The 18,497-nt window shown below is 43.9% G+C and overlaps 1 non-coding gene across 1 annotated transcript; it reads right to left on the minus strand.

Annotated features, from left to right (window-relative positions):
- Positions 1–16,002: 16,002 nt before the first annotated feature.
- Positions 16,003–16,065, minus strand: LOC116079387. Its single transcript, XR_004113944.1, has one exon. It is a non-coding gene; the product is annotated as a U7 small nuclear RNA (small nuclear RNA).
- Positions 16,066–18,497: the final 2,432 nt, after the last annotated feature.

The raw sequence follows: 18,497 nt of genomic DNA on the forward strand, positions 1-18,497 counted from the left end.
TGATATTATTTTCCCTGTCTTAAACCTCCATCCAACCCCCTACATACAATTGTTGATCTTATTTCTATTCCCATTTGATTCTGTCACCCAATTTCCCTAGCAAGGAAATACAACCCTATACAACCCTTGGTCATGGACCACATGCCATTTTCAGGATGAGTTTATGTAAACATTCTCAGTGTATCTTGTGACTATCTGTTGTATTAGACGAGCGGCTCCTGACAGACCACACCAGGCCAAACAGTTTCATGTAAGGTTTATTATATGAAAGAATGGCAAAGGTGGCAGCGAAAGAGAAAGGAGGGAGAGAGATCAGAGGGTTCTTTCTTTTATATGGATAGTGCAGGTAGAGATGTGAGGTGAGCCAAGTGGATTCTGAAAATATGGTGGCTGTTGCCTTGGCAACAGGTGTGAGGGGCACTGTCACCTAGGTGTGATGTCACTGGGTTCAGAGCCAATCCTGATACCAACACTATCCAACTGTACTTGTCCTACCCTGGAGAACTGCTGGGTCAAAGGGCAGGGCATGCATACACTTAGTAAGCATTGTTGAGAACGTTCTTGGAATCATAGACTAGTGTTTGCTGAGAGTTCTTCACGCTGTGTGCTCCATAGCTGGATTGGAGGACTCTGTAGCCTAGGGCAATCTTGTGAAGGTACAGTTTCATTCCCTATGGGTTTATTTGCTCATCTTAGCCACATATCACTTGTGCCCTCCCTCCAATGCTCACTGGGCACCGGGGTGCTTCTTCTGTTAAGTGTCCCTGGAGTTTGCTGTGTAGATTTTACTGTGACTGACTATCTCTTTGTAGTTGATTTACGGGTGCTCTTTGTGTATTGTGGAGGTAAATGAAAACATCTCACTTTCTTAAGGTTGTCCTCTGAGAATTATGTATTCTAAGTTTCCTGAAGTCTAAGTTTATCCATTCGTCACTATTTTTATTTTACTTTTATGCCTTGAGATATTGTTGGCCCTTAAATGGACCACACTGAAACATTTATAAGACTACATTCTAGAACAGTGGTTCTCAGCCTGTGGGTTTCAACCCTTTTGGGGTTTGAATGACCCTTCCACAAGTGTCACATATCTGATATCCTACATATCAGATATTTACATTATGATTCATAACAGTAGCAAAATACAGTTATGAAATAGGAACAATAATGATTTTATACTTGAGGTTACCATAATATGAGGAACTGTACTAAAGGATTACAGCATTAGGAATGTTGAGAATCACCATTCTAGAAAGACATGGTTGAACCCAACCTACCAAAGATGTGAACTAGAAGAGAAATTTAGGGACATCCTTTCTGTGGATTCACTCAGTTTCTTGCTCTTGCAATTGATGAATAACAGAAGATAAAGTTGCTCTCATAGTCAAGGGTGAACTGGGTGAAAGGATGATGTCTGAGACAGTGTGGGGAAGTTTCCTTGGATGTGGGGCAAAGGAAATCAGAGCAGAAGGATCATCTGAAGAGAGAGAGGCCTCTCTCACATCATGATGCCTGTAAGAAGCCAAGCCAACTCCATGCCAGGGCTACCATCTCAAGGGACATGATTTATGCAGGCCTCATAAAAATGCTCAATCAAAGGACATGAATTCAAGAGTCTCTCAGGCTGGCATAAACAATGGCAGCTTGTGCCAAGAGCATGGTCAGGCCAGGTCCAGAACATTCCTGCTGCAAGGAGTAATTGCAGCCTCAGCGTCAGAACTTAGACCAAGCTTTGCCTCTGAACTTTCTTCTTCTTTTCCTTCCAAGTCCCCTAGAACACACTCGACTGTTATTGTTTTTTTTGCAAAAGGATTGCTGGTGATGAAAATCTGAACAGACAGTTAATTTTACTGAAAAGGTTTCACTCTGATCACAGCCCACATTCCAGGATAAACAGAATAGCTGACAGCTCTCTATTTAAATCAGACATTAAGTTAACCCAGCAGATACTAAAGCATTCAAACAGCTAAGAGATGAACACATGAGTATTTCAGGATCAGCTTTTGGAGGATTAGAGTGCCTTAAAGTCAGAACGCCTTCCTGTTGTTTTAAATTGTTTTCACTAATAGGTTTTATTGAGAAAAAAAGGTTGGGGTTGTAGTGATGACATTGAAACATCTTGTAAATATGGAAAACTTGGCCTATCGGTTCTTGGCTGGCTCATTGGACGTAGGCTGTTTGCACAGTATGCTGGGATCATGGTGGTGTGAGATGCTCTTCTCAGGACTGTGCCATGTCTTCATGACATCATCATGTCTGAGGGTTGGCACTTTAGTCTCATCCTTTTTACCATGAACTGGACCTGGTTTTTACTCTGGCCCTTCTCTGGATGTTGCTGGCTGGTTTCAAAGCACTTGTTCCAGGAGTTCTGTCTGGATGTCGATGGTATCTTGAAGGTAAAGCATTGTGGCTGTATCTGTTTGATTCACCTGTTCCTTGACTGTGACACTCACTCACACTTGTGACACGGCTAGAGTCTCTCTCTTTCAAATAGTCTCTCTTGCTGTTTTCTTTGGAAATGCTCCTCATCCTCATGCTTCCACTAAATGACAATGAAAATAAGCTTTCCCATGGGGCCCCCGGTGCTACAGCTCCTCACTCTCTGTCTCCTGCCATCCTCAGAACCTCATCTGCACTTACTTCTTGCCCACTCTCCCCCTCCCACCTGTAGCCTCTGCTGCTCACTGCCTAACTTCAGTGTCTACATACAATGGGCTCCAAGGTCTGTCCTCTTGGCTCACAGTGGCCTGCTGAAGCTCAGAGCTTCACCTCCTTGACCATGACCAAGAATGGCTGGGAACTGACTAACACAACTCCAGTTCCTTCCTGTGTTTGTGTCCCAGGGCTCCAAACCCATTGGTCCCCCCACCCCCCACATGCTCACCATCTGTCAACTACATGGGAAGTTAAGTGAAAGGACAAAGAGGGGAGGAGAGACACAGAGGGTGAAAGGGTGAGAAGAAAGGAGGGGGTGGGAGAGAGAAAGCAAAAGTTTAAAGAATTGGCTTGTATGGTTGTGGGATCGGCTTCCTGAGCTCTGTAGGTCAGTCTGAAGACCCAGGAAAGGGCTGATGCTGCAGCCTTGATTGAATCTTAAAGCAGAAAACTCAGACAGACTTCCTTCTTCTCAGAGGGCTTTTCTCTGAAGGTCTTTGGCTGAGTAGACGTCCACCCCCACAACAGTAGAGGGTTCTCTATTTTACTATAAGTAGGCTGGCTTAAATACATATCCTTTCATAGCAAAAAAAACTATGCCATGTTTGACACAGCAGCCATATGGGCATAGAAGACACATGACCTCATGCCCTGAGCTCTCATTGTTCTGTCCAGCACCCTAAATTGTGTGTGTGTGTGTGTTTTTTTTTAAGTTTTGCCTCTTTCACTTGAAGAAAACAATTCCAAATGGACCTGACTAGTACAGCTTGGCATTCCTAAGAACTCAGAGCCCTGGGACAGGCACCATACAAGTAGTCAACAGACTGGCCATGCTAGTATGTTTCCAACCTTCCTGGCACTGTGCTCACTTAGGATCCAATCCCTCTTCTGTCATATGCTCCATGATGACAGCAGCTACCACTGTACACAGAAAGCCAGAGTGTCTCCTCCTGCTGTCTATTCTGGGCCCTTCTGTCTCCTCAGAAGTAACTGTTGGGAACCAATCCTATCCCATGGTGTGTGATTGATTGCCTCAGAGTTCCTTCAGATCCTACATTGTTCTTGAATTCCCACCTCGTTCTTTCTGCAGCATACCTCATGGATTTGAAACCCATTTGGACTATCCCATTTCCCCCTTCTCCCATCTCAGGGCTCTGACCCATACATAGTTTGCTCTCCAACCTGCAAGCAACATGATGGCTCTTGTTGCCATTGCCCATGGCCCATCCATCCAAAATCAAGGCCCTTAGTAAGGAGGCCTCATGTAAGCCACACACTGCTGCTGGCTTCTCCTGGCTTTGCCAGAACTGTTTGCTTTGCTCCTTTCTGCACATTGCATGACTTGCCTGATGCTTCTCGGGACAGCCAAAAGTTTCCAGATTTTCCCTCAAGGACTCACATTCCTTTTTGAAGACAGCAGGAAGTTTTTATGGTTTGAGGCTCATCCATGGGTTTGAATGGTTGAACCTTTGAGTTTCCCAGGATCCACTTGCTGGTGAGAACATGTGTCACACAAATCTCTACTGAGCATCACAATTATCCTGATTTTCTTAAGACAAACGAGGCTTTGGATGAAAGACCATATGGAGATCTGTCTGTGTACCCCAGGAGAATAGTGATAGCACAAGATACTGCAAGACTGGACCCCAGAAATAAAAACAATGAGCTTTGACCTCAATATACACATACCAAGGGCTTCCAATATTAAGGAGGATGGTAGGGTCACATGGCTCAGAGTAGACTATAGGAAAGCTCAGTAGTCAGGGCAGACTGGAGGGACCCTACAGCCTAATGTGGGGTCATTTGTGCCCACATAGAGTGTAATGCGCTCTAGTCACTCACATCTCATGGCCTGGATCTCTAACTCTCTCTGTCTCCGTCTCTCTGTATTTCTCTGTGTGTGTATGTGTGTGTGTGTGAGAGAGAGAGAGACAGAGAGAGAAAGACAGAGAGAGAAAGACAGAGAGACAGTGAGAATGTGTGTGTGAGTGCTGGAGTTCTTCATGTCAGAGATCTGAGGTGGACATGCAGTGCCCATTCCTCAGAAGTTCTGATGGGCAAGGTGTCCTGGGTCTTTCTGAACTTCTTAAAGTTGCAGAAAATTACCAGAAAGGGGAAACACAGGAAGAATGATACTGTCCAGCCTACCCTAAGCCCATGGTAAGTAGAGGCTGTAGTTTGTAGACAGGAAGGGGAGATATTCCTGCTCCATGCTGACCAGTGCACTGAAGCAGCTCATAACTACTTGGTAACATGTTTGCCCATGTTGCCTGGCACTCAGCTTCATTGTTTAGCTTGCGAACTTCACTGCGCAGCTTATAGATTCTATAAATTATATTCTATGTTATAAAACTTTGTGGGAAAAAGAATAAAAAATCTTTGTGGGGCAGTGGACTGTGGAAGGTATCCTGGTTCCTGGTTGAGCTAAGGCTAGAAACCCAGGTGATCCTGCCGGGACAGTAGGCATTTTGCTTGTTCCTAGGTACCAAGGCTCCTGGCATGTAGCTACAGCCCCCTCACAGACCCCCACTGAGAGTTTTATGGCCATCAGTCATGTAGGAGCAGCACCCCAAGCCCTCCTACATGTAAATAAGGTATCCCCAAGCTCTCAGACCAAGTCGATAGTAAGTACCTACTGTCAGACCCTGACCTACCCCAAAACTGTATATATAAGGATCCTATCCAGGAGGAATAAAGATGTGTGGCAATTACCCTGTCGTCTGAGAACTTCTGTCATAAGAGCTGTAACACTGCTGCTTGGGAAAGAGATCTGCTCTAAAACACCACCAGAAAGCTCTCCCACACCCCTTGATGGCTAGTCAGCCTCCAGCTCAGCCCAGCCTGAGTCAGTGCAGAACGACCAGTGCCAATGCCTTGGAACAACTGAAGCAAGGTGGAGGCAGCTGTAGCAGAGACAGCAGAGGCAACCCCCATCCTGACTCCCACCTCAGCTCCCCTTCTCTCCCTTTCTTCTGAACCCTCATACCTGGCTGGGCCAGAGATCTCCGTGGAAAGCCTCCAGTACACAGGTCCACAAAACTTCCTGTGGCAACTTGACACATTTAGAGATGGTGTGTGTGTGTGTGTGTGTGTGTGTGTGTGTGTGTGTGTGTGTGTGTGAGAATGTCCCTCTCCTTATCCATCATGCAATGTAAGAATCTTTCATCTGAAAGTGAGACGAGCTCCAGGCCAGGAATGTGTGTCTTCCATGGCAGGAAGTTTGCAGCTGGCCCCAACATTCCAGTTTTAATGTTACTTATGTCTTCTAGTTCTGGATTCCTTGTCAAACAGAACATCTCCATCATGGCTGTTACAACAACAAGGAAGGTGTATCTGCCATGGTCCTTTGTCTAGAACCCTGCAGAAGCACTCATCTTGGAACATCCTTTCTGCAGAGAGGAGTTTGAAGTGAGGGAAGCCTTGGACAGGGAAAAGGAAAGGGTGTCAGTATTGTTCCCCAACAGTGGCTTCAGATCCCTGGATCCCTCACAAGATGCCATGGATGGAAGAGAAAAAGAATATGACTGAATGGCTCATCACAGCCATTACCAAATGTCCCTTAAAACCCTATTGTGGGGATGTCCCAAACCAAGGCCTTCTCCTCTTGTGGGTGAAACTTCCTCAGACATCGTGACAGGGACCTATGGGCATGAGACTCCACCAGGGATGCCACCTTCATAAGCCTCAAGACAGGAACAAGAACCACAAACATTCAAAGTGAGTCCGAAGAGGATGAGATGTAGATGCCCAAGGGGCTCACAAGCAAGGCCTTCTGCTCAATAATCTTAAAATACTCGTCCAATGCTTCACACTTATGTTAACCCAACATACGGATCAAATTTTCCTTAACATTTCCAAGCTTTGAAAACCAAGCAGAAAAAAAAAAATGGGTGGAAGTTCTATTTTTAAAACTATTTTTTTCAGATGGTTTGTATTTAATTATAAATATTTTCAGAACCTCCCCCCCCACCAGTCCACAGGGCCCACCCATCTCAACCAAAGTAATAAAAGTTGCCAGCATACAAACCTAATAGCAAGTGTCGTACAGCCCGTTTCCCCAAGACTCCACAGATCCTGACTCAAATGTCAATTCCAACTACAGCTTCACTGCTCCCCCTTTGCTCTCTGATTTCTTTAGCTTTCTATTCTAAAGCTAGTGGCTCTCATCCTATTTAAAAAAAAAAATGTATTTTATTTTGTTTTTTAATTAATCATTTTATTCCTTTACATTTCAAATGATACCCCCCCTTCCTGGTTACCCCTCCAGCAATCCCCCATCCTGTACCCCTCTTCCCCTCCCCTTTGCCTCTATGAGGGTGCTCCTTCACCCATTCATTCACATGCGCCTCACCCCTCTAGCGCCTGCCCCATGCTGGGGCATCAAGCCTCCATCCCCTCCCATTGAGAATTCTCACCTTCGAACAGCCTATCCCATTGAGTTTCACCAACCAGCATGTGTACTTCGAGAAGCCATTTCTTTCCAGAAAAATAAATTTGTATTTTGAATTCAAGGATCATTACTGCATAGTGAATGAGCCAGTGTCTTACTTCATGGTCACATTTTATACTTGACAGTAGTGATGCTCTCCCCCATAAACACACTCTAGTGTGTGTGTGTGTGTGTATGTATGTGCCTACAGCAGACACACATGGTATTTTGAGCCTGAAGCAGTTATAAGGCTCTGTGTGTGCAGCACACTCAAGCCATGAACATTGGGCCACCACACATCTCTTCAGGGGCTCCCAGGTATTTTCTGAGTAATTCTTTCTTGTGACTGCTCCTTTTCTCTGGTGCCCTGTTCGTGGTTTATAAATGTAATATCTTCTTATTTCACTAGGGATAGCAATGATTCTTCTACCACCAGTCTCTGGATCTTCTGTATTTTGACTTCATTCTCCATGGTAAGGTTTCTCTTGGGCACTCATTCCACCCCAGCTATTTACTCATAATTAAAACAAAAGTACACTCACTGACTGTGAGGTGGTGATCAGGTCATTTGTGGGAAGCATGCTGTCTATTTAACCCCTCCTCCATAGTCTTGCAGCATTAATCCCACTGCACACAGCTATCCCGAGCAGGACAAGAAAATAACTACAGGCTTCAGCACATACTCTTTGCATGTGAATATTGGCAGCCAAAAATTGTCTGGACCCAGCAAAGCTGATCCCCCTCACACAAAACAGGCTGTTGCTAAAGAAGGACAGTACATCTGACAAGAACTGGGACCAGAAGGAGGGACAAGACATCCGAAGACTTTTTTTGTAGCCATCAATCTCCAATTCCTTCTACCTAGCTCCCAAGCCAATCAGGCTGGTGCTACTGACAGATCTGGGGTTGCAAGCACAGCTCCAGCTGGTCCCCAGTTCTCCCCTGCTGCTTCATATCTCCTGCATCCCTCATCCTGGTGGGCATGTGCTTGGGGGGTGAAGTGTCTTCCAGCTTGTCAATCCTTTAATCTGGGTGCTGCAAGTTTTCTTCCAAGTACAACTTTGCATACAACTGTCAGTACATCTGGAAATGACTCTGGCACACTGGAGGGATGGATGGTTTTCCAACTGCATCTGAACAGAACATTCTCAAATACCACTCTTTCAGCCATTCATCCTCTGAAGGCAAAGCCATGGATCGTTGGGATTGGACATCAGACAAGTTGGGTCCCAGTCCCAGAATCTGATCCTAATTAGTTCTGTATGTTTGAGGATCTGTTGATCCTTGCAAAGCCTTGGATCTTCCTGGGATATGCACATACTAATGTATACAATACAAATGCCTCATGTCTCCCTGACCTAAAAGCTCCACTTTAAAGAGGATGTACTCCCAATGTCCCATGCATCCTTGACCCCAAATCCCCATTTAAAGAGGTAGCATCCCACTGTTGACAAGCAGGCTCAGAGTCTGAAACCCTCATAGATGGGAAGAGTGGATAACAGTAAAAGTGAAGGGAGCCAGGGCTCTATGCATGCTCTACCTCTTCTTCAAACCCAGGGTAATCTAAAACACAAAGAAAGAAATGACTTGTTGCTTTTTATTTTTATTTTTATTTTTAATTTTTGAGAAAGTTAGACTAAGAAGGGTGAGAAGACCACCCTGTCTTCACCCCCAAATATGGGATTTAAAAAGTCTCAGCCACCAATACTGGCATACAATGCCAGGATACCCAGACAAGCCTCCCCAGGCAGCTCTGGCAGAGCAGAGCAGAGCAAAGCAGAACTTTGGAGCTTTCAAACGGGAGCCAAACCCATCTACAGAGCTCAGCTATGATTGTCAGCCTCTGACTATCTTGGAACATTTTCAGGTAGACCCACTAACTGGTCCACTGATACGGACAGCAGAAGTGTGCATTACAGTAAAGTTTATAAGCTAGTTCCTCCTCCCCAGGAAGCATGAAGCCTCTGTTCCTGAGGATTCACCCTGCACTCATGACCCAACCACACCAATCTGAAGACCAGCCTGGCTGCAGTGTCAATACACTGATCTGTGCAGTAGACTGCAACCGACAAGGTTGCCTGTTAGCTGAGAACCTCTGAGGGTTTCTCTGGAAAATGTCCTTTGAGCAGGCATCCATGCCTCTGTAGCTCAGTCTGAGTATCTGTTCTGTGACACACACCATAATCAAAAACCAAGTTGGGAAGGAAAGGATTTACTTGGAATATCTCACTGTTCATCATGGAGGAAGTCAGTATAGGAACTTAAACAGGGCAGAAACCTAGAAGCAGGATTTGATGCAGAGGCCATGGAGAAATGCTGCTTACTGGCTTGCTCCCCATGGCTTGCTCAGCATGCTTTCTTATAGAACCCAGGACCTCCAAGCCAGGAATGGCCCCATCCAAAATAGGCTGGCCCTTTCCCTATCAACCACTAATTAAGAAAATGCCTTACTTCTTGAGTTCTTTGTAAATATTGGATATTAGCCCTCTATCGGATGTAGGATTAGTAAAGGTCTTTTCCCAATCTATTGGTTGACATATTGTTCCATTGACAGTGTCCTTTGCCTTACAGAAGCTTTGCAATTTTATAAGGTCCCATTTATTGATTCTTGATCTTAGAGAATAAGCCATTGGTGTTCTGTTCAGGAAAATTTCCCCTGTGCCCATGTTTTTGATGCTTTTCCCCACTTACTCTTCTATAAGATTCAGTGTACTTGGTTTTATGTGGAGGTCCTTGATCTACTTGGACTTGAGCTTTCTACAAGGAGATAAGAATGGATCAATTTCCTTTCTTCTACATGTCGACTGACAGTTGAACCAGCACCATTTGTGGAAAATGTTCTTTTTCCACTGGATGGTTTTAGCTGCTTTGTCAAAGATCAAGTGACCATAGGTGTATGAGTTCATTTCTGGGCCTTCAGTTCTATTCCATAGATGTACCTGCCTGTCACTGCACCCTGTCACAATTGCCTGTCACCAATACCATGCGGTTTTTAATCACAATTCATCTATAGTACAGCTTAAGGTCTGGGATGGTGATTCTCCCAGATATCCTTTTATTGTTGAGAATAGTTTTTGCTATCCTGGGTTTTTTGTTATTCCAAATGAATTTGAGAATTGCTCTTTTTAACTCTATGAAGAATCAAATCAAAATTTTGATAGGGATTGCATTAAATCCATAGATTGCTTTTGGTAAGATGGCCATTTTTACTATATTAATCCTGCCAATCCATGAGCATGGGAGACCTTTCCATCTTCTGAGGTCTTCTTCAATTTCTTTCTTCAGAGACTTCAAATCCTTGTTATACAGATCTTTCACTTGTTTGGTTAGAGTCAAGATATTTTATATTATTTGTGACTATTGTGAAGGGTGTCATTTCCCTAATTTCTTTCTCAACCTGTTTATCCTTTGAGTAAGAAGGATACTGATTTGTTTGAGTTAATTTTATATCCGGCCACTTTGCTGAACTTGTTTATTAGATTTAGGAATTCTCTGGTGGAATTTTTGAGGTCACTTAAGTCAAAAAGTTAGACTCCAGAGAACCAAATAGCCCTATTAAAATGGGGAACAGAGAAAAACCAAGAATTCTCAACTAAAGAAATTCGAAGGACTGAGAAACACCTAAAGAAATGTTCAATATCCTTAGTCATCAGGGAAATGCAAATCAAAATGACCCTGAGATTCCACCTCACACCAGTCAGAATGGCTAGGATAAAAAACTCAGGTGACAGCAGATGCTGGCTAAGTTACAAAGAAAGAAAAACACTCCTTCATTGCTGGTGGGATTGCAAGCTAGTACAACCACTCTGGAAATCAGTCTGGCGGTTCCTCAGAAAATTGGACATTGTACTACCTGAGGACCCAGCTATACCACTCCTGGGCATATACCCAAAAGATGCTCTAACATGTAATAAGGACACATGCTCCACTATGTTCATAGCAGCCATATTTATAATAACCAGAAGCTAGAAACAACCCAGATGTCCCTCAGCAGAGGAATGGATACAGAAAATGAGGTACATTTACACAATGGAGTACTTCTCAGCTATTAAAAACAATGACTTCATAAAATTTGCAGGCAAATGGATGGAACTTGAAAATATCATCCTGAGTGAGGTACCCCAGTCACAAGAGAACATACATGGTATGTACTCACTGATTAGTGGATATTGGCCCAAAAGTTAGAAATACCCAAGATACAATTCACACACCACAAGCTCAAGAAAAAGGAAGACCAAAGTGTGAATACTTCATTGCTTATTAGAAGGGGGAACAAAATACTCACAGGAGGAAATATGGAGACAGAATGTGGAGCAGAGACTGAAGGAAAGGCTATCCAGAGACTGCCCTACCTGGGGATCCATCTGGTATACAGTTGCCAAACTTGGACACTATTGTGGATGCTGGGAAGTGCTTGCTGACAGGAGCGTGATATGGCTGTCTCTTTGGAGGTGCTGCTAGAGCCTGACAAATACAGAGGGGGATGCTCACAGCCAACCATTGGACTAACATGGGGTCCTCAATGGAGGAGTTGGAAAAGGGACTGAAGGAGCTGAGGGGGTTTGCAGCCCCATGGGGGGAGCAACAGTGTCAACCCAGTGCTACTGGAGACTGGATCACCAACCAAAGAATACACATGGAGGGACACAGGGCTCTGGCTGTGTATATGGCAGAGGATGGCCTTGTTGGCCATCAGTGGGAGGAATGGCCTTTGGGCCTGAGGGGTGGGGTTGATGCCCCAGTGTAGGAGAATGCCAGGGTGGGAAGGTAGGAATGGGTAGGTGGGTGAGGGAGTACCCTCATACAGGCAGGGGTAGTGGGGATGGGATAGGGAGTTTCTGGAGGGGAGACATGGCAAGGGGATAACATTTGAAATGTAAATAAATATCCAATAAAAGAAAAAAATATTTTTTTAAAAAAAGAAAATGCCTTACAGCTGGAACTTAGGGAGGCATTTTCTCAATTGAGGTTCCCTCCTTTCAGATAACTCCAGGTTGTGTCAAGTTGACATAAGACTAGCCAACATACTGAGTGAGAAAGCAACCTAGGCTGTGTTGGTGGGTTCCTCCCCTGAGTTACAAGGAGTCATCTCACACATGAGAGCCAGGAGCCATCTAGAAGTGGACATCACAGCGAGGAAAAGACAACAGTGGAAGTGATTCGACTCTTGTCATCTTTCCTTATTATTATTTTCTTTCTTCTAGGATATCAGATGACAAATAAGAAACACGATTGTCTAAAAACAGTCCTGCATGCAAATTGTCACCCCAACTGCTTAACCTGGCCACTTCAAAAGATGTTATCTGCTGTTAAAAATGTGTTTTCCATTCTTGCTTTAGGCTTAGCCTATATTGAGCAATTCCATGTGGAGCTCCAAAGTGAAGGGTGTTGTGTCAGGGATGAAGAGCCAAGAAGAGATGGAGAGTGATGGGTGGCCAAGAGGAAGCTCAAGCTGGGAAACTGAAGCTCCCAGTGAGAAAAGCTACATGTATGTATAATACTTTATAAGAATAATTGACCAATTAGTACTTCAACATAGTAGGAAATTGGACTGTCAATAGATCCAGAGCTAAATGGAGTGGGCTATTTTCGGCCTCCTTAGAAGCTGTTCATTGCAAACCTTGGTGTCTAAAATCATTTCAATTACCAGATTAAATCTTTAAAGTATATTCACTTAACACACCACTAATTTACACCAACCAAAAAGATACAAATATCATCAACCTCTGAGGCCTAGAGCAGACATTTCCTCTGCTTTCCCTAACCTGTCTACACCAATTGTTCACACCAATGTATCTGAAAAGTGCCTTTAGACTTTCTTTCATTATGAGGCTATAAAAATTTATGTGGTAGGTTCCACATTGGAAGAAGAGGCAACCTGAAGTCACGTTGCCATCCATAGTTACAGATATCTGACTCAGGATGAACTCTTGTCCTCTTTTGAAGTGAGAGCTGTGTTCTTCAAGGACAGGTCTGTGCTCCATCTGGGCCTCCAGCCAATTTTGCAGGCCAGCGCTGTAGCTTTGTCTGGATCCCAACCAAGCACACAGTGAGTTTCACAGCCATCTGTGATCTCAATCTAAGCAAAGTGGAAGAACCAGTGGTTTCTTTCCTGTAGGACAGAGGATCCAGGAGCTTTTACAAAGCTTCAGAATCCAAGATGGCACCCTGGATAACAGATTTTAGGCCACAGCTGGAGTCCTGAAGCTAACTAGCCGAGTGTGGCCAGTACCGGAATGGGGTGGGGGTTAGGGGGGTCACATGGAAGCACAGGACAGACAGAGAGGAAGATGCCAGAGCCCTGTAAGAGTTAAGTCAGAAAGAAAGGCCTACTACTGTGGAAAAGTAGTAAAATCCATGGGCGAGACGACTGAGATCTGTGATGGTGCTGGGAGATCCCCGGTGCAGCTTCCTTCTCTATGTTGTTGGCAACCGCATCTCCATGTCCCCACAGGCCAAAAAACTCCTTGGAAGTAGGACCTACATATATGCTCATTAGTGCTCATGTATTTCCTAGCATACAGCCTGGTGAGTGGCTGGCTGCATGTTTAAACTCATAATTTCTTACTCGTTCTGCTCTGCTCAGGTCAGACCCAGCTTCATTCTATCAGACAGTGACTGTGACCCTCTGGAACTATTCATTCTCCTTAATTGTAGCGTCATGTTCACTTGGCAAAGGAAAGGGGGACTTAGAAACCAGTCATTTGACTGTAGCTGAGGACTCTGGGGAATACATAGTCCATTCAGTGTGTACAGTGTGCAGATGGCTAGATCCACATATCATCACTCCAGTGATGTCAGGGTAGCAATTAGCACGTCATTATCGTCTCATCACTGTAAGATTCAACTTTACAAACCATGGGCAAGTGTGAATTGAAGACACTGCAGTTATTGCAGGGGACTCAGAGTGGTATGTCAGCACTGTGGCCCAGCAGTGATGCTGATTCTCAACTCACAGATTTTCCATAAGTGTCTTCCTCTCTGCTGACCACTGCTTCTCTCTTATCTTTTCTGAGTCCTGTCTGGCATTCCAATGGGCTGGATGCTTGTTCCAGGCTCTGCAGACCACAGAAGTTTCACAGAACCAAACAGTTGCCTTCCTCTGGCATGCTTTGGGGAGTCTGAAACCACCATGCCACCAATTTACCACCTAGAAAGACTCAGGCTCCCTCTGTGCTATGACGAGCCCACTGTCCCACTGACTCTACAGAAGGGCTTCTTAAACTTCTCCACTGACACTTCACTTTTTCCCAGAGATTTTTTTACAAGGCCTTGAGTATGTAGGCATAAAACAGGCATAAAAATCAAATGTCTACTGGTAATAAACCATAAATAAATGTATTTTAAAACAATTACTTGTATATATACAATTTTGCCATTTATTAAAGACAGAAGCGGGCTTGCAAACTAAGATTTCCTTGTTACTTTTACATAAGAACTAAATCTTGTCTCAATTGTTGATACTACAAGACACAGGCAGCTTCATTTCTCAGAGATAATCTATATTTTCATTTTAAAGTTCTCAGTGCAGAGAAGGCTGTTTTGCATAAATATGTAGCACAAACTGGAAGAAATGAGCTGAGAGCCATTCCAGAAATTGTTGGAGATGTTGTCCTAACCCCAAGTTAAAATTCATTAAATGGTTTCTTCTGAAAAACCAAATCATCAACTCAAACAGTAACTTTCAAAATTAAACATCCAACACACACAAAAATATCTATGGATATCCTGATTTAATGCTTGCGTGCCGACAAATGATGTTAGCAAAAATAAAAGGTCATTGTTTTCCACAATTAAACCATCATTTTCTGTAAGGGCAGAAGCTTATGTAAAGGGGAAACACTGTATTTCACAACACAGAATAGTCTCAAAGCTGAGTAGAATTTGCTGATATTTTATGAAGTGACTTGTGTGCAGAGCAAAGTGTATATGTGCAGAACCAAGACTACAATGAGGCCATGTGATTCAACACAGGCCAGTGCTGCCAAAAATCCTTGAATTTGTGGTATTTTACTTTGAACAGTGAACTTCTGAAAGCCAGTCTCTATCCTTCAACCAGCTATCATCTTAGATAGAAAGATCAAAACTGGCATGTCCTTGAAGAGGACACTGAGTCGAAGAGCAGCTGAGCATGATGAAGACTGGATGACATGCACAGGAACATCAGACAGGTTCTTTTAGACTGAAAGTTTATGTGTGTATGCATGCATGTGCATGTGCTTGTGTGTGCATGTGTGCACGGGAGCATGTGTGTATGTATGTGATGCATATGAGTGTGTGTGCATGCATGTGTGTACATGCATGTGCACATGCATGTGATGCAAATGGGTGTGTATGTATACATGTGTACATTTGTGCATGCATAAATGCACACATGTGTATATTGAAGGAGTATGTGGGGGCATGAGGGTACATGTGTGCATGTGTACATGTGTGTGTGTGTGTGTGTGTGTGTGTGAGCATGCATGTATGCATGTGTGTGCATTGTTGGGGAAGTACGTAGGGGCATGAGGGTGCATATGTGGAAGCCAGAAGTAGACATCTAAGTGTCTTCCTCTACTGCTCTCTCTACCTTAGTTCTCCAGCTAGAATCTCTCACTGGATATGAAGTCTACCCATTTAGGCTAGGCTAGTTGGCCAACAAACTCCCATGATCTTCCTTTCTCCAACCCTACTAGTGCTAAGGTTAAAAGCATGCCAAACTTTTATGTGAGCACCATGATTTGAACTCAGTTGCTCTTATTCACAGCAAGTACTGTTTGAGCCCCTCCCTGCCAAGGACCTGCCTCAGCTTGGTCAGAGGTCTTGAGGAAAGGGTGTTTGGGAGTGGTAGAAGAAATGACTCAAAGTCAGTGATGGATGCAAGCTGACAGCTCTATGGTCTACTTGACATAGTTCTCTAGGCACTTTATAAGTAGCTCATGGGTTTTTCTACCAAAGTCAGAACACCTGCTAGAAAAAATTCTAAATGAGCTATAATAGCTCTCTGACTAGCTCAGCTCTTGCAGACCAAAGCCCAATCTTTTATTAACATATCAATCCAGTCATTTACCCCAGGTTCCCTTTTGATTATCCCACAAATCAGCATTTTATGACCTTAGCCCTTTGACTCTTAGAAAAAGACAGCAAGTACATTTTTGTATTATATTTTGTATTATCTTCTGAAATATTCTGATTTCCAGCCTCTTCACTGCCTAAGTCTGGTTGTCTGGAACTTGCTCTGTAGACAGACCTTGCGATCAGGGATCAGCCTGTCTGAAAGCGCAAACAATAAGCTTAGCTGGGATCCTGCCTTTAGATCATCACTACCTCAGGGTTTAGTGCTCCTTAGTACTTGAACCATGAACTTTGTTCATTTCCCTTTACTGACTCATTAGTGCAACTGCCTCTGTTCTTTCAGGACCATGAAGTCCCTCATATAATTCATATTGCTTCCTGATATTCTGCATAATTGAGAAATCTTGTTTATATATTCTTGAACTCATGTTTTCAGAGTTCTTTCCCAGAGCCCAAGTGGCTGTCCTGGAGATCACAGTATTACCATTTTGCTGAGGAATATGAGAAGCACCCTCACCTCCCAGAACTGTGTTATTTCCAATTATCATGGAGTCATGGAGAACATTCCCTGAAGGAGGAACATGAAGTAAATATGTACATTATTATACAAACAAGCCTTGTGCCTACAACAACATCCACACTCACCTCACTGACCCTGCTTCAAGATCAGGAACCATATCACACCACTTCCTCTGTGGCCATGCTGGACCCCAGGTCCCGGACCACAGATAGAGAAAAGAATGGTAAAGAGTACACTAGAACCAGTCTTGTCCACAGAGGCAGCCCGGTCCACAGATGAAACAGACACATTGACTGCAGAACCTGCCCTGTCCACAGGTGAGACACTGACCACAGAACCAGTCCTCAGCCACAGGTGACACATTGACCACAGAACCAACCCCAGGACGTAGGTAAGATACTGACACAAAGCTATTCCAAAGCAGAAAAGAGGATTTTCTACCCATCATTTTGGGCTAGGATAACTGACCTTTTATGAAGAATTTTCTTTCTTTCTTTCTTTCTTTCTTTCTTTCTTTTCTTCCTTCTTTCTTTCTTTTTCTTTTAGTTAAATTAATTTTAATTGATCCAAAAGGGCATTCAAATGTTACTTATTTACTAAGTGCCATGTGATGTCTCCAGGCATGCATACATATTGGGACACTGAAACTGGTTTAAAAAATAGTCTCTCCAACCTTCATTTGTTAAAGTACAAATATCAAGAATTTTTTTTGCAGCTTCTTGAAGTGATCACTATTCATTTCCTTTCTTGTTGTTACAAAATACCTAACCCAAACCACTTCAAGGTAGCATGGTTTATTCTGACCCACAGACTAAGGATATAGTCCGACTCTGGGCATTGAAGTCATGGCAGAGGGAATGTGCAGTGACTGGTCACACCATATCTACTGTCAAGAAGTAGAGAGAGATGAGAGCTGGGAGGTTGATTTCTCCTTTCTATTCAGTCCAGGACACCAACTCATGGACTGGGGCTAGCTACACTTACGGCCTTCCTCCCCTAAATTAATCTTTCCTTCCTCAATTAATCTAGTCTAGATAAGTTCTCATAGAAATGCCCTAAGCCTTGTCCCTTCAGTGTCTCTAGATCCTGTCTAGTAGACAAGCACCTTCAACTACTGCAGGAACTGTGCAGTTATCCATAGTCACCTTTTATGCAGTAGCACACCAGCCTCTTGATTATGTTTGCTGTTGACAAAAGACACAACTGGGCACTGTGAGGTCACTGCACTGCACAACACTTCATTCACCTGTCTATGGATGCTCAGGGGCAGCTCAGAAAGAGACTTTGGAAAGAACCACACTGGCTGGAGTATACATCGGGGATCTCAAAGGGTCTTGAATGAGCAGCTCCACCTGGGATAGAGGATTCCCATCAGAGACACCCTGGCTCTGAAGGTCATGGGCAATGACAGAGGAACTGAAATATCAGACCAAGCAAGAAGTAACTGCCATTCCTCAGAGTTCATGCAAATATCCAGATGGGAGAAAAGCAAGGTCTTTCTTGGTATAGTTAGTTGGTAATGGGTTTTGTGAGAAGCTCAGCTAGAAGCCTGCCCATAATCTCCCCTTCTATATCCCATGGACCCAACCACTGGCTTCTCACCTGGAAGTTCCTGGGCCCAAATCAGCTCAGTGTTGTTTCTTTTGTTTTGAGTCATGGTCCCTGCCCACCTCCCAGAATGAGGACTGGCAAGTGTCTGTGTTCTCCACAACATTTCATTCTTACTGGGCAGGCTTTCTGACTGAGACCTGAAACTACCTACCCCTTCTGTGATTCACATAATAATGAACCCAAAGTAGACATCCCTTTCCCTGTCTTTCACAAAAACGTCTGTCTTAC

Source organism: Mastomys coucha, unplaced genomic scaffold, assembly GCF_008632895.1.
Source record: "Mastomys coucha isolate ucsf_1 unplaced genomic scaffold, UCSF_Mcou_1 pScaffold5, whole genome shotgun sequence".
Lineage (NCBI taxonomy): Eukaryota > Metazoa > Chordata > Mammalia > Rodentia > Muridae > Mastomys > Mastomys coucha.